Below are 17,453 nucleotides of genomic sequence, written 5' to 3' on the forward strand. Positions count from 1 at the left end.
TGTCTTGGAGCCTCCGCTCCTTGGTCCCTTGTCACTGCCTGGAGAACAGATTCTGGCTTGTTCCTCTGAAAAGCACAGGTCACGGGAGGGACCTGCAAAGGCTAAGTCCCATTTATTCCTGAATTTTTCTTCGGCTGAATATTACTTCCCACTGTACATTTTTCCCTTGTGGAGCCAACAATTTTTTTAAAGTTTTGAAGAGAAGGTATCTATAACTTCCAGACATGCTGAAATGACTTAGATTTGAGAGGTTTTGTTCTCAGAGAGATTGTCTGATAACTTTTAAATACCTAAGAGGCTTTATACACACATTTTAAGAAACTACAAAGTTTAAATATTGGGTCCTTCATTATATAAGCAGGCAAAGTGCCTATTACACATTGCTCTCCATAAGGATATTAATAATTTAATTTTGGGGGGGTTCTTATTTTCCTAGCTAAACTTTCATGTGGGAAGGTGGACCTAATAAAAACAAAATAAAAATAAGAGAGAGCCCTTTGTACTGCTGTCCTAGGTAATAACAGCAGGACAGTGAGTATGAGGCCAGAGTAGCAGCGGCCCTGCGGCCCTGAGATGATGAGATGGGTTCTCCGCACCTGACCCACCCTGAGGCCCCCGGGGAAGGGTTACCAGCTGTCTGGGCGTCTGCTGCCTCCTTGCTCCATGTGTCCTGGTAGGTGGCACGCAGCCCCTGCCGGCTCCGCTTCTCCCACAGACAGGCTGTCTCCCAGGGGGCAGAACACCCCGAACATTCTTCCTCCTCCTGTAAAGAAGCAAGCTGTTTAGAGTCCCCACTTAAACCTGCTCTTACTGTGTGTGCGGGGTCCTCAGGGCCCAATTCTCCCAATTTCACGCGCCATCGCCGTCCGCAGGGATCACCTAGTTTGGACCCGAGGCATGAGGGCACTGGGCCAGGGCTGAGGCCGGGAGAGCCCTCCCACCACCCCCCCGACCAGAACGGGCACAGGCCTGGTGGTGGGGGACGAGTGTCGCGCAGCTGGCCCGAGGCGCCTCCTCCCTGCCTGGCACACGCCTAGCGGAAGCTGTTCCTGTTCACTGTGCCCGACGTGCTCAGGCTCCACCAAACTGCCGTGGGGCCCCCACCGGGCCCCTCCCCCCAGGGAACCCCCCATGGTCCCTGACCACAGGACGGGGATGTGCACGTTGGGCAGTCCGAGCCCCCAGGGAGGCGCCACGTGTTTCCGTCTGTCCAGCATTCCGCACATGGGGGTTCACAGGGCAAGACCAGTGTCACAAGACTCAGGAACGTCCTTCTGACCTTCCTATATCACTTCTGATGATAGCTGCCAAGGGTTTCGTTTTTTAAATTAACAATTTCCATTTGAAATCTCACAGATTGAAGAGAGAGCACCTGAGCGCCTCACCACCTGGATGCCTCACTGACATTCCTTGGTTAATGACACTCACAGGGGCTGCAGGATCCCTGAGAGCTGTAACAGGTAAAATGGCCGTGGCAATAAGAAATCGAGAATTCATAGTCTGGAGAGTCACTACTTGTCCTCTCTGTGGAAAGCACAGTTCTTAATGCCCCAAAAATCCCAGGATAAAGCTCAGCCAACATACTTAATCATTCCTGTGAGTTCACGTTCAGGATCACGGCAGAGCATTGGTAAGATCCTCATCTTGTGTGTCCTTGAGCACCTATCAGCAGGCGGCAGCGTCACCTTCCTGTGGGTGGCACTGTCTGCAGAATGAGGTCTGCGAGGACATGGACAAAAATGGGTTTGCTAAGAACATTTGGAGGCCATCCTACCAACAAGCAAAAGCAGCTGTGGGAAATGACCACTGCCCTCAGCAGAGCAGGGAGGCAGGGCCACAGGTCCTGGCGCTCGGGACCTTCCTCCTTCTCTGACTCTCGCAGCAGATCCCTCCTCTGCCACACCTGCCGGGAGAGCTGATGGGATGAAGAGGGTGGGGGACAGGAGACCAGGTGGCAGGGTCCAGGGCTTTTACAGAGAAAACCCCCAACTACAGTCAGAGGAGAAAGGATATGAAGTCTCAGTTCCATGAGGGTGGCAGAGGCCAGGAGGCACAAATTTATAACTAAAGATGAGCCCCTCTGCTTGAAGAAAACTGGAAGGAAGGTCAAAGCAAGGAGGCAAGTCACAATAGCAGGGCCTTCAAGACAGCCCAGGGGGACAGTAACAGCTGAAACAGAAGCAGCCTGTGGTCCTTGGGGAGCTGCATTTCAAAAGCATGTCAATCAGGGTTGAGCTGGGCTTTCCACACAACCTCTCCGCCTTGCTGCTCTTTAGCTGCGAGTAACAATACAGCAATACGAGTAGTTACCGAAAGGTGAGCTTGGATTTAAAGATGGCTTGTCCTTGGAGACCAGTGGCTTCCCTAACAAACAGGTGGTTGAGATTGCCTTGCAGTGGGGTTTTGTAGACATCGAACACTTCATTGCCTAAATGCAAGGACAGGCTGGAAATGAGAAATACTTCAGGTTATTACAGTGGATATTTCATGAATCCTATGGCTTCCATTCTGCCTTGTCAGCTTTACTTAAAATGCTGGGAACTGCAAGACCCTGTCCTCATACTGAATTCATAAGAAAAATGAAGAAAAGATACATTTAATAACTAACCTATCTCCTTTTAAAGTAAAAGGTAGTCAAATCCATCCTTCTTTCAACTTGAAATATAATCATCATTTTCCCCATCTCTATCACTTCATTGGTGAAACAGAAACAATATTTCAAGAATATAAATTTATAATGATCTGGCAGCTAACGTTGGGCTTTCACCTCAGTAAGGGAGATATGAATGAGGACACAAACTGGGTCCCTTCTAAAGCCTCCCACCAGTGCAGCAGTATGATTTTAACCCTCTTTATTTCTCTCAGGTTTCCCAGGCAAAGCCGCTGACTCATCCCAGGCATCCTAAGATATTATGTGCTCACCTGTCATCTGACCACTTCACAATCCGAGCGTTGCTTTAATTTTATTTCCTTCCTCATCACGGTGTATCCTCCACCGTATAGTATTTTCTACCTGGCTCAAAACACAAAAGCTTTAGAGAACCAGCGCGACTGGGGGCATGGGTTTTTTGTGTGCTCAAGTGACTTAAGTCACGAGCCAAGGATTCATAGGTAGTGACGGAATAAGGTGACAGAAGAACAGCTGACTAGGCAACACTGAGCCATCCTAGAGATACTGGTTAAACTAACCAGACCCTTTGTTTAAATCTTTCTGAGCTCCAAGTCACAGCAGTGGAGGAAGCTAAATACAATGCAGGGTGGAGGTGGTATCAGACACCTTAAGAGCTCCAGAGGGGAGGGGAGGGACTTTGGGCCCACATGAGGTAGGCAGTTAAAACTGAGCCATCTGCCTATTGCAGGTCCACTGGAAGGGCTATGAGCCCAGTGAAGGAAGTGCCCATTAGTCTACAGGGAAGTTCCAGATAAAGTGTTTAAAAAAATTTTTTTTAAGAATATACTGTTGATTAACAACAAACTCAAACCTGAGATTTGTGCTTTGCCCTGTTTTTCTGTTCAGATTCACTGTACCTTCCCATATGGCAGAGAACTCGAAACCACACAAGTAGCACAAAAACTGATCCTGTCCACTGCCACAATCGGGATCCGTGGCAGAAGCTCGTGCAAAATCCAACTAAAGAAAAGGACACCCCTGTGGAAGCTGTGGTAGCGTTTTGCCATCCCAGGCCTTCTTAAAAGGCACAGCCTAATGACAAGATTCCTCTTTGTGCATATTATGAATTTCCACATGGAGTCTGAGAGATTTCTCTTGTGGAAAATTGCTAGGATCTATCCACTATAAAATGTGGAGGCAGAGGCGGAGCCAGGATGGCGGCGAGAGTAGAGCAGTGGAACTCGCCTCCCAAAACCACATAGAATTATGAAAATATAACAAAGACAAGTCTTCCTAAAATAGAGACCAGAGGACACAGGACAACATCCAGACCACATCCACACCTGGGAGAACCCAGCGCATCGCGAAGGGGGTAAGATACAAGCCCCAGCCCGGCGGGACCTGAGCACCCCTCCCCCCGGCTCCTGGAGGGTGGAACGAAACTGGAGTGGTTTTTTTTTTTTTTTTTTTTTTGGTGAGCAGGCGCCTGAGACCGGCGCCTGAGGACAAAGAAAATTGAGCATTTTTCCCTTTTTTTTTTGGCGAGTGCTTTTTGGAAGCCTTAAAGGGACAGGGACCCCAATACTAGGGAAACAGGGCAGCAAGACTGGTGAGTGGGTGCCTGACCAGTGCCTGAGGACAAAGATAATCGCGCGTTTCTCCCTTTACTTTTTTTGGCGAGTGCTTTTTGGAAGCCTAAAAGGGACAGGGACCCCAATACTAGGGAAACAGGGCAGGAAGACCGGTGAGCGGGTGCCTGAGACCAGCACCTGAGGACAAAGAAAATTGCGCATTTTTCCCTTTTTTTTTTGTGACTGCTTTTTGGAAGCCTTAAAGGGACAGGGACCCCAATACTAGGGAAACAGGGCAGCAAGACCGGTGAGCGGGTGCCTGAGACCAGCACCTGAGGACAAAGAAAATCGTGCGTTTTTTCCTTTTTTTTTTTTTTCCTCTTTCGTTGTTGCTGTTGTTGTTTTGGTTTGGAGAGTGCTTTTTGGAAGTCTTAAAGGGGCAGGACAGGACACTTAGCCCAGAGGCAGGAAATCTGGGGATCTCTGGGCACTCTAACCCCCTGGGCAACAGGGAGCACAGAGGCCCATTATGGAGATAAATGGCCTCCCGGCCACTGCCCCTCCAACGGGGCTCCACCATTTTGGAGGAGCAGCCCCAGCCAGGCCACGCCCACAGCAACAGCAGAGATAAACTCCATAGCAACCGGGCAGGTAGCAGAAGCCCTGTCTGTGCACAGCTGCCAAGCATAAGCCACTAGAGGTCGCTATTCTCCCAGGAGAGGAAGGCCACAAACCAACAAGAAGGGAAGCTCTTCCAGCTTTCACTTGTACCAGCTCTGCAAACTATCTCTATTACCATGAAAAGGCGAAACTACAGGCAGACAAAGATCACAGAGACAACACCTGAGAAGGAGACAGACCTAACCAGTCCTCCTCAAAAAGAATTCAAAATAAAAATCATGAACATGCTGACAGAGATGCAGAGAAAAATGCAAGAGCAATGGGATGAGATGCAGAGAAAAATGCAAGAGCAATGGGATGAAGTCCGGAGGGAGATCACAGATGTCAGGAAGGAGATCACAGAAGTGAAACAATCCCTGGAAGGATTTATAAGCAGAATGGATAAGATGCAAGAGGCCATTGAAGGAATAGAAGCCAGAGAACAGGAACGTATAGAAGCTGACATAGAGATAAAAGGATCTCCAGGAATGAAACAACACTAAGAGAACTATGTGACCAAGCCAAAAGGAATAATATTCGTATTATAGGGGTACCAGAAGAAGAAGAAAGAGGAAAAGGGATAGAAAGTCTCTTTGAAGAAATAATTGCTGAAAACTTCCCCAAACTGGGGGAGGAAATAATCAAACAGACCACAGAAATACACAGAACCCCCAAAAGAAAGGATCCAAGGAGGACAACACCAAGACACATAATAATTAAAATGGCAAGGATCAAGGACAAGGAAAGAGTTTCAAAGGCATCTAGAGAGAAAAAGGTCACCTATAAAGGAAAACCCATCAGGCTAACATCAGACTTCTCGACAGAAACCCTACAGGCCAGAAGAGAATGGCATGATATATTTAATGAAATGAAACAGAAGGGCCTTGAACCAAGGATACTGTATCCAGCACGATTATCATTTAAATATGATGGCAGGATTAAACAATTCCCAGACAAGCAAAAGCTGAGGGAATTTGCTTCCCACAAACCACCTCTTACAGGGACTGCTCTAGATGGGAGCACTCCTAAAAGAGCACAGAACAAAACACACAACATATGAAGAATGGAGGAGGAGGAATAAGAAGGTAGAGAAGAAAAGAATCTCCAGACAGTGTATATAACAGCTCAATAAGCGAGCTAAGTTAGGCAGTAAGATACTAAAGAAGCTAACCTTGAACCTTTGGTAACCACGAATCTAAAGCCTGCAATGGCAATAAGTACATATCTCTCAATAGTCACCCTAAATGTAAATGGACTTAATGCACCAATCAAAAGACACAGAGTAATAGAATGGATAAAAAAGCAAGACCCATCTACATGCTGCTTACAAGAAACTCACCTCAAACCCAAAGACAAGCACAGACTAAAAGTCAAAGGATGGAAAAACATATTTCAGGCTAACAACAGTGAGAAGAAAGCAGGGGTTGCAGTACTAATATCAGACAAAATAGACTTCAAAACAAAGAAAGTTACAAGAGATAAAGAAGGATACTACATAATGATAAAGGGCTCAGTCCAACAAGAGGATATAACCATTCTAAATATATATGCACCCAACACAGGAGCAACAGCATTTGTGAAACAAATACTAACAGAACTAAAGAGGGAAATAGACTGCAATGCATTCATCTTAGGAGACTTCAACACACCACTCACCCCAAAGGATAGATCCACCGGGCAGAAAATAAGTAAGGACACACAGGCATTGAACAACACACTAGAGCAGATGGACCTAACAGACATCTACAGAATTCCACATCCAAAAGCAACAGGATATACATTCTTCTCAAGTGCACATGGAACATTCTCCAGAATAGACCACATACTAGCTCACAAAAAGAGCCTCAGTAAATTCCAAAATATTGAAATTCTACCAACCAATTTTTCAGACCACAAAGGTATAAAAGTAGAAATAAATTCTACAAAGAAAACAAAAAGGCTCACAAACACATGGAGGCTTAACAACATGCTTCTAAATAATCAATGGATCAATGAACAAATCAAAATAGAGATCAAGGAATATATAGAAACAAATGACAACAACAACACAAAGCCCCAACTTCTGTGGGATGCAGCGAAAGCAGTCTTAAAAGGAAAGTATATAGCGATCCAGGCACACCAAGAAGGAAGAACAATCCCAAATGAATAGTCGAACATCACAACTATTGAAACTGGAAAAAGAAGAACAAATGAGGCCTAAAGTCAGCAGAAGGAGGGACATAATAAAGATCAGAGAAGAAATAAACAAAATTGAGAAGAATAAAACAATAGCAAAAATCAATGAAACCAAGAGCTGGTTCTTTGAGAAAATAAACAAAATAGATAAGCCTCTAGCCAAATTTATTAAGAGAAAAAGAGAATCAACACAAATCAACAGAATCAGGAATGAGAACGGAAAAATCACGACAGACTCCACAGAAATACAAAGAATTATTAAAGACTACTATGAAAACCTATATGCCAACAAGCTGGAAAACTGAGAAGAAGTGGACAACTTCCTAGAAAAATACAACCTCCCAAGACTGACCAAGGAAGAAACACAAAAGTTAAACAAACCAATTGCGAGCAAAGAAATTGAAACGGTAATCAAAAAACTACCCAAGAACAAAACCCCGGGGCTGGACGGATTTACCTCAGAATTTTATCTGACACACAGAGAAGACACAATACCCATTCTCCTTATAGTTTTCCAAAAAATAGAAGAGGAGGGAATACTCCCAAACTCATTCTATGAAGCCAACATCACCCCAATACCAAAACCAGGCAAAGACCCCACCAAAAAAGAAAACTAGGGACCAATATCCCTGATAAATGTAGATGCAAAAATACTCAATAAAATATTAGCAAACAGAATTCAACAGTATATCAAAAGGATCATACACCATGACCAAGTGGGATTCATCCCAGGGATGCAAGGATGGTACAACATTCGAAAATCCATCAACATCATCCACCACATCAACAAAAAGAAAGACAAAAACCACATCATCATCTCCACAGATGCTGAAAAAGCATACTTAAAAAAAATGTGGAGGCAATTCCAAATATCTAGCTCTATTATTATTTGTCCTGAAAGAAATAGCTAACAATTTTCAAGAATTTTTATCTTTAATTCTGTTGAAAAATTAAAAATGCCAAAAAAAAAAAGTAAGTAACAATTCTTCGGTGTTTAAAAGAAGGTATGTACCGGGAAGGGGCTCAAGATGGCAGTGTGAGTAGGGTGGCAGAAATATTCTCCAAAAACCATATATATTTTTGAAAATGCTACAAATACAACTATTCCTAAAAGAGAGACCAGAAGATACAGTACAATATCTGGGTTACATCTACATCTGCGAGAACTCAGCATCTCAAGGTAAAGGGTAAGATACAAAGCCATGACCCAGCAGGACCCAAGCACACCCCCCCAATCCCAGCTCACCGGCGGGAAGAAAAGAATCGGGGGGGGAAGGAGTGGAAGCACAGTACTACTAACTCTACACCGGGATAATCTAGTAATCTGCACCAAGAGGACAGACAGACATTGCATGGTGTACTGCATATTAGAGAAACAGAAAAGTAAACCCCAAGATGGAGACTGCGAGCAGATCCCCACAGCCACCTCCCCTGTGACAAAAGAAAAGTGGGTGCTTTTTAAAAGTCTTAAAGGCACAAGGGCTTAACAGCTGGACAAAATCATCCTGGAACACTCAGCACAGCAGGCTGGGAATCTTAAGGAACTTCAGGCGCCTTAACCCTCTGGGGGGTAACACAGCCCCAAAGCCTCTCATGGCAATAAGCAGCCTGACATTCATTCCCCACGGCCGGCGCTGCAAGCAAACCGGCTGACCTGCCACAGAGCAGCCAGAGAACAGCCCCAACCACAGCAAACACAGAGTTTCCTCCCAGCGCACAGATAACCAGAACAGAACCAGACACTGCTGCCGAGGCACAACTACACAGTACATACAGAGGTAGCCAGAGCAAGGTCCGGAAGGTACGGAGGGGCACCATTCTCACAGAAGAACACACCCGGTGTGTCTGTGACTAACCACAGAGCCCTCAGCTATCCCTAGGGCTGCCTCAACCATGACAGCTCAGGAGATTATCCCAGACATTGCTCCCGGTGTGTGGGAAAATGGCATAGGCAGTGGAAGCTGGAGCAAGTTCCGGAAGGCATAAAGAGGCACAACTCTGGCAGGAAAATACACCTGGCTTGTGTGCAATCACCTGCAGTGCCCTAGGCTATCCCAAGGGCCGCCCCGTCCATGGCAGCTCAGGAGATTATCCCAGAGACTGCTCTCTGTGTGCAGGCAATCAACACAGTCAGTGGAGAAGGGCAAGGTGACCAGCAAGCAGGAAGGGACTTTGTTCTCCCAGCTGACACATGCACCACCTGCCTAGAACCACTTCTATTGCCATGAAAGGGCAGAAGAATCTGGACCAGTCAAAAATCACTCAGACAACCCCAGAGGGAGGGCCTGGTGAGATAGATATAACCAATCTTCCTGAAAAAGAATTTAAAATAAAAGTCATAACCATGCTGATGGACCTGCAGAGAAATATGCAAGAGCTAAGGAATGAAGTCTGGAGGGAGATAACAGAAATGAAACAATCAATAGAAGGTCTTAAAGGAGACTGGACAAGATGCAAGATACTGTTAATGAAATAGTAATCAGAGAACAGGAATACAGAGAAGCTGAGGCAGAGAGAGATAAAAGCATCTCTAGGAATGAAAGAATAAGAGAACTGTGTGACCAATCCAAATGAAACAATATTTGCATTGTAGAGGTACCAGAAAAGAAGAGAGAGAAAAAAGGGATAGAACGTGTCTTTGAAGAAATAACTGCTGAAAACTTCCCCAAGCTGGGGAAGGAAACAGTCTCTCAGACCATGGAAGCCCACATATCTCCCAACACAAAGGACTCAAGGAGGACAACACCAAGACATATCATAATTAAAATGGCAAAGAACAAAGACAAGGACAGAGTATTAAAGGCAGCCAGAGAGAGTGAAAAGATTACCTACAAAGGAAAACCCATCAGGCTATCATCAGACTTCTCCACAGAAACCCTACAGGCCAGAAGAGAATGGCATGATATATTTAATGCAATGAAACAGAAGGGCCCTGAATGAAGAATACTGTATCCAGCATGATTATCATTTAGATTTGAAGGAGGGATTAAACAATTGCCAGACAAGCAAAAGTTGAAGGAATTTGGCTCCCACAAACGAACCCTGCAGGATATTTTACAGGGACTGCTCTAGACGGAAGCATGCCTAAGGCTAAATAGATGTCACCAGAGAAAATAAAATCACAGCAAAGAAAACAGACCAACCAAATACTAAGTAAAGGCAAAAAATAAAATCAACTATCCACAAAAGCAGTCAAAGGAAACACAAAAGAGTACAGAATAAAACACCTAACATATAAATAATGAAGGAAGAATAATAAGAAGGGAAAGAAAGAATCATCAGACTATGTTTATAATAGCTTAATAAGAGAGTTAAGTCAGTTAGATAGTAAAGAAGCTACCCTTGAACCTTGGTAACCACGAATACAAAGCCTGCAATGGCAATAAGTAAATATCTATCGATAATCACCCTAAACGTAAATGCACTGAATGCACCAATCAAAAGACACAGAGTAATAGAATGGATAAAAAAGCAAGACCCATCTATATGCTGGTTACAAAAGACTCACTTTAAACCCGGACATACACAGCCCAAAAGTGATGGAATGGAAAAAGATATTTCATGCAAACAATAGGGAGAAAAAAGCAGGCACTGCAGTACTTGTAACAGAGAAAATAGAATTCAAAACAAAGAAAGTAACATGAGATAAAGAAGGACATTACATAATGATAAAGGTGACAGTCCAACAAGAGGATGTCACCATTATAAATATCTATGCACCCAACACAGGAGCACCAACATATGTGAAACAAATACTAACGGAACTAAAGGAGGAAATAGGATGCAATGCATTCATTTTGGGAGACTTCAACACACCACTCACTTCAAAGGACAGATCAATCAGACAGAAAATAAGTAAGGACACACAGGCACTGGAAGACATACTAGAACACACGGACCTAACAGACATCCACAGAACTCTACACCCAAGAGCAGCAGGATACACATTCTTCTCAAGTACACATGGAACATTTTCCAGAATAGACCACATACTAGGTAGGCCACAAAAAGAGCCTCAGTAAATTCAAAAAGATTGAAATTCTACCAACTAACTACTCAGATCACAAAGGTATAAAACTAGAAATAAATTGTACAAGAAAACAAAAAGGCTCACAAACACATGGAGGCTTAACAACATGCTCCTAAATAACCAATGGCTCTATGACCAAGTTAAAATAGAAATCAAGCAATACATGGAGACAAAAGACAACAACAGCACAAAGCCCCAACTTCTGTGAGATGAAGCAAAGGCAGTTCTAAGAGGAAAGTATACATCAATCCAGGCCTATTTAAAGAAGGAATAACAATCCCAAATGAATAGTGTAAAGTCACAATTATTGAAACTGGAAATAGAAGGTCAAACGAGGCCCAAAGTCAGAAGAAGGAAGAACATAATAAATGAATAAAATTGAGAAGAATAAAACAATAGAAAAAATCAACTAAACCAAGAGCTGGTTCTTTGACAAAATGAACACAGTAGATAAACCCTGAGCCAGACTTACTAACAGAAAAAGAGAATCAACACACATCAACAGAATCAGAAATGAGAAAGGAAAAATCACGACGGAACACACAGAAATACAAAGAATTATTAGAGAATACTATGAAAATCTCTGTGCTAACAAGCAGGATAACCTAGAAGAAATGGACAACTTCCTAGAAAAACATGACCTTCCAGGACTGACCAAGAAAGAAACAGAAAATCTAAACAGACCAATTACCAGCAATGAAATTGAATCTGTAAGAAAAAAACTACCCCCAAACAAAACCCCTGGGCCAGATGGATTCAACGCTGAATTTTATCAGACATATAGAGGAGACATAATACCCATTATCCTTAAAGTTTTTCAAAAAATAGAAGAGGAGGGATACTGCCAAACTCATTCTATGAAGCCAGCATCACTCTAATACAAAAACCAGGCAAGGACACCACACACAAAAAAGAAAATTGGAGACCAATATCCCTGATGAACATAGATGCAAAAATACTCAACAAAGTATTAGCAAAACAAATTCAAAAATACATCAAGAGGATCATACACCATGATCAAGTGGGATTGATCTCAGGGATGCAAGGATGGTACAACATTCAAAGATCCATCAACATCATCCACCACATCAACAAAAAGAAGAACAAAAACCACATAATCATCTCCACAGATGCTGAAAAAGCATTCAACAAAATCCAACATCCACTCATGATAAAAACTCTCAACAAAATGGGTATAGAATAGCATCAAAAAGAATAAAATACCTAGGAATAAACCTAACCAAGGAAGTGAAAGACCTATACCCTGAAAACTATAAGACACTCTTAAGAGAAATTAAAGAGGTCACTAACAAATGGAATTTCATCCCATGCTCATGGCTAGGAAGAATTAATATTGTCAAAATGGCCAACCTGCCCAAAACAATATACAGATTTGATGCATCCTATCAAATTACCAACAGCATTCTTAAATGAAATAGAACAAATAGTTCAAAAATGTATATGGAAACACCAAAGACCCCGAATAGCAAAAGCAATCCTGAGAAGGAAGAATAAAGTGGGGGGGATCTCGCTCCCCAACTTCAAGCTCTACTACAAAGCCACAGTAATCAAGACAATTTGGTACTGGCACAAGAACAGAGCCACAGACCAATGGAACAGAAGAGAGACTCCAAACATTAACCCAAACATATATGGTCAACTAATATTCGATAAAGGGGCCATGGACATACAATGGGGAAATGACAGTCTCTTCAGTAGATGGTGCTGGCAAAACTGGACAGCTACATGTAAGAGAATGAAACTGGATCACTGTCTAACCCCATACACAAAAGTAAATTCAAAATGGATCAAAGACTTGAACATAAGTCATGAAACCATAAAACTCTTAGATAAAAACATACGCAAAAATCTCTTAGACATAAACATGAGTGACCTCTTCTTGAACATATCTCCCGGGCAAGGAAAACAAAAGCAAAAATGAACAAGTGGGACTATATCAAGCTGAAAAGCTTCTGTACAGCAAAGGACACCATCAATAGAACAAAAAGGTATCCTACAGGATGGGAGAATATATTCATAAATGACAGATCCGATACAGGGTTGACATCCAAAATATATAAAGAGCTCACTCACCTCAACAAACAAAATGCAAATAATCCAATTAAAAAATGGGCAGAAGAGCTGAATAGACAGTTCTCTAAAGAAGAAATTCAGATGGCCAACAGACACATGAAAAGATGCTCCACATTGCTTGTCATCAGAGAAATGCAAATTAAAACCACAATGAGATATCATCTCACACCAGTAAGGATGGCCACCATCCAAAAGACAAACAACAACAAAAGTTCGCGAGGTTGTGGAGAAAGGGGAACCTTCCTACACTGCTGGTGGGAATGTGACTTAGTTCAACCATTGTGGAAAGCAGTATGGAGGTTCCTCAAAATGCTCAAAATAGAAAATACCATTTGACCCAGGAATTCCACCTCTAGGAATTTACCCTATGAATGCAGCAGCCCAGTTTGAAAAAGACAGATGCACCCCTATGTTTATCGCTGCCCTATTTACAATAGCCAAGATCTGGAAGCAACCTAAGTGTCCATCAGTAGATGAATGGATAAAGAAGATGTGGTACATATACACAATGAAATATTACTCAGCTATAAGAAAAAAATAGATCCTACCATTTGCAGCAACATGGATGGAGCTAGAGGGTATTATGCTCAGTGAAATAAGCCAGGCAGAAAAAGAGACATATCAAATGATTTCACTCATCTGTGCAATACAAGAACAAAGAAAAAAACTGAAGGAACAAAACAGCAGGAGACTTACAGAACCCAAGAATGGACTAACAGTTACTAAAGGGAAAGGGACTGTGGAGGTTGGGTAGGAAGGGAGGGATAATGGGGAAAAAGAGGCAATATGATTAGCAGGCATAATGTAGGGTGGTGGGCACGGGGAGGGCTATATAACTCAGAGAAGACAAGTGATTGTATAGCATCTTACTACGCTGATGGACAGTGACTGTAATGGGGTATGTGGGGGGACTCGGTGATGGGGGGAGTTTAGTAACAATAATGTTGCTCATATAACTGTAGATTAATGGAACCAATAAAAAACTATTATAATATTAAAGAAAGAAAAAAAAGAAGGTATGTACCTTCTCCTCTAAAAATATTCTGAAAAAAATGGATGGAGTTAGAGGGAATTACGCCCAGTGAAATAAGCCAGGCAAAGACAAGTACCAAATGATTTCACTCATCTGTGGAGAATAACAACAAAGCAAAAACTGAAGGAACAAAACAGCAGCAGACACACAGAACCCAAGAATGGACTAACAGTTACCAAAGGGAAAGGAACTGGGGAAGACGGCTGGCAAGGGAGGGATAAGGGGAATAAGGGCATTACAATTAGCACACATACCTTAGGGGGTTGGCACGGGGAAGGCATTACAGCACAGAGAAGACAAGTAGTGACTATAGCATATCACAGCACTCATTTACAGTGACTGTAATGGGGTACGGTGGTGGGGACTTGAAAATGGGGAAATCTAGTAGCCACAATGTTGCTCATGTGATTGTATATTAATGATTTCAAAATTAAAAAAGAAGGAAAAAACTTCTGAAAAGACTTTGAATTCCTTGCTCTAAACAGTTATTTGTTAACAGTAAACACAGAAGATCATTTCATAAGTTCAAGTCTCAAGTTGTTATCCCAGTGTTTTATTTTATAAAACAACTTTAAAAAAAGAATGAAGTATGAAACGGTACCTTTAATTTTAACCTGGTTTTATCTTCCTCATCAAGAACTTTATCTTCAAATTCATCTTCATAGTACTGAGGCTCAAAAGGCCTACGAATTGTTTTTTAATGTCATATTAGCCATATTTAAATAAGTAATGAAAATGATTAATACTACATAAAATAATCATCTTTACAACCAGTATGTTAAAAAAAATCACAGTAGACAAATAACTTCAAATACAACCTCAAGGAAGTATGCAAACTAATACTTTCTGGAAACTTGATTTGAAAACCTATTACCGGAAATCAAATCCAAGTGGGACTAATAATTCTGTCTTCTTCATTTGATGAAATTTCCCTTCTGACGCACAGGTGACACATCTAAATTTCCAAACGTTTTAAGAAAAGTGTCACATTAAGTCACACAAGAGCTTGCACTCCTGCACGTTATGTGAATAACAGCCATCACAATATTCTATTGTGTGAAATGATTATCTTTTCTACATTCACAATGGCATTTCCATTGAACATTTGTCATTTCTCTAGCAAACTTTCTTGTTCTTTTTATGGTTTTTCAGCGTAATACTTGTGAACAATACCTTCACCACTGTGATGCATTTGTTTATAAGAAAGTGACAAAACGCTACAATTATTAGCTTTAAAACTCTCTTGCACTGGGAAGTAATTCATCATTTTCCTACCACAGCAAATTCTAAATCTTTTTTTTTAAGTTACATGAAATATCTCCTATCTTTGTGACTAACCAACTCATGATAAGACGAACACTTACATTCCACATTTTTTTATTCAACATCATGAAAGAAAAAAAGTCTTTAACCAGTCCTCTTACTTGGGTTCTACGCTGAGAAATCTGGGTAGTTTAACCAAGTACATTTCACTTCCTAAATCATAGTTGACACTGGGAATTTCTATTTCTATTCTACTTTCAGAAATCAGCTTTTCCCCACGCTGGTCCTGAGGTTCTCCACTTTCAGCCTAAAAGAGGAATCAGAATGTGAGACCTTGAAGTGACATTCAAAATGCTCTAGCTCTTCTCCCGCACCAGGCAGATCAGGTTTGACAGGAAGTAAATTTAAACACCACGTTGGGGATGAGGCATTCAGCTACCACGCCAGGCCCTTCCCTCAAATTTCACCCTTTCTCCCATTAAAAGACATCATGGGAAACAAGATCCGTTAGCCTGCATTACCAGAACAAATATCTACTTGTTGCTGACATACCTCCTTTGCATAAGACAATCAGCAGCACAAGAGTGAAATCACGCAGCCCTTCAGCACTGACTATTACAACCAGAGAAGAACGGCAAACAGCACACACATCCGGGCAGAGGTGTGAATGAGAAAAACTTTAAAATCAAAGGTTTTCAAATGATGAGTCCTCACAGTCCAGCCTCCAAAATTTGGCGTCAGCGTCATCCTGAGCAGTTCCGTCTATGTCCTCTAGTAACCAGAAATTCCCAACATAGCTAAGAAAGTCACCCACGTATCACGTTTCAGACCCCTTACTTAGTTACCCATATCCTTTCTCCAAATAAAACTCAGATCCGTCAGCCATTGGGACTTCTTGCTCAGCTTTGAACATTGGGAACAGTTGAGATCAGTGATCATACTTACAACAGGCTGCCCTGGAATAGGTGGTTGATCATCCCCGTCACTCTCTGAGGAAATGTCATCTATGTCTCCAAACAGATCCATGGCCCCAATAAAATCTTCCATGTTGAGAGAAAATGCACAGTATTAATATCCCTGACTAAAGTTCTTCACACAATCCTTAGCCAATCACTTCAACATAATGCCAAGATTCATAAAGCGCATCTCCATTTAACCAACCTCAAACTGACCCCTTGAGCCCAGTCCTCCAGAGCCTGACATAATGTGGATGGAGGAGTAAGTGACAGAGTTGGTGGGTGGGAGGCAGCGTTGCTGTAATAGGAGCTTTCAAGTAGCTTCCACTGATTCCTGCCTCTGATGCCCTCGCCCTCGCACAGTCCCCTCCAACATTGTGTCATGGTTGTTCTATGTGACCAGCAGAAAAGAACCTCACTTCCAAGGGTCGGCCAGCACACTGGGGCTCTTCGGCCTTCCACTTTCTCTCCTGGGTCACTTGCTCTGGAGGAAGCCAGTGGCCATGATGTGAAGAAACAGAACTGCTTGGAACAGCTCCTGTGGTGACAAACTGAGGCCTCCTGCCAAGAGCTGAGTGAGTGAGCCACCTTGGAAACACTTCTGTCAGCCCCAGGCAAGCCTTCAGCTCATGGCTCAGCCACCCACTTGACTGCAGCCTCATGGGAGACCGAGTCAGAACCACTTGCCTAAGCCATTCCCGACCCTCAGACCCCTTGAGACACAGTGAATGTTTGTTGCTTCAAGCGGGCGCTCGCAGGGGATGGACTCGGAAAAGCTGTGGGGTAGCATGCCGCTCACAGAAGATGTATGTGTTCCAACACTCCCTTCTCCTTAAGGTTTTGGATTTCCTCCACATAATGCCAGGAAAGCTTTGGCATCCCAGATTCATTAAATGTAGGCCACCACTGTGTTTTTTTATTCACTAAGCAAGTACCAGAATATGGAATACACCAAATCATAGTATATGAAAAGTTTACCCACATCGGTACATTTGGCCCCAAAGTGCCTGGCCTTCATTTCACATTCATAGAATCCACTTCCACACCTGTTCTCCAAGCT

General features: G+C 42.7%; 1 pseudogene; it reads right to left on the minus strand.

The window, feature by feature from the left end:
* Positions 1 to 1,483: 1,483 nt before the first annotated feature.
* Positions 1,484 to 16,484, minus strand: LOC140850657 (RNA polymerase-associated protein LEO1-like; annotated as a pseudogene).
* Between the last annotated feature and the right edge of the window lie 969 nt (positions 16,485 to 17,453).

Source organism: Manis javanica, chromosome 8, assembly GCF_040802235.1.
Source record: "Manis javanica isolate MJ-LG chromosome 8, MJ_LKY, whole genome shotgun sequence".
Taxonomy (NCBI): Eukaryota; Metazoa; Chordata; class Mammalia; order Pholidota; family Manidae; genus Manis; species Manis javanica.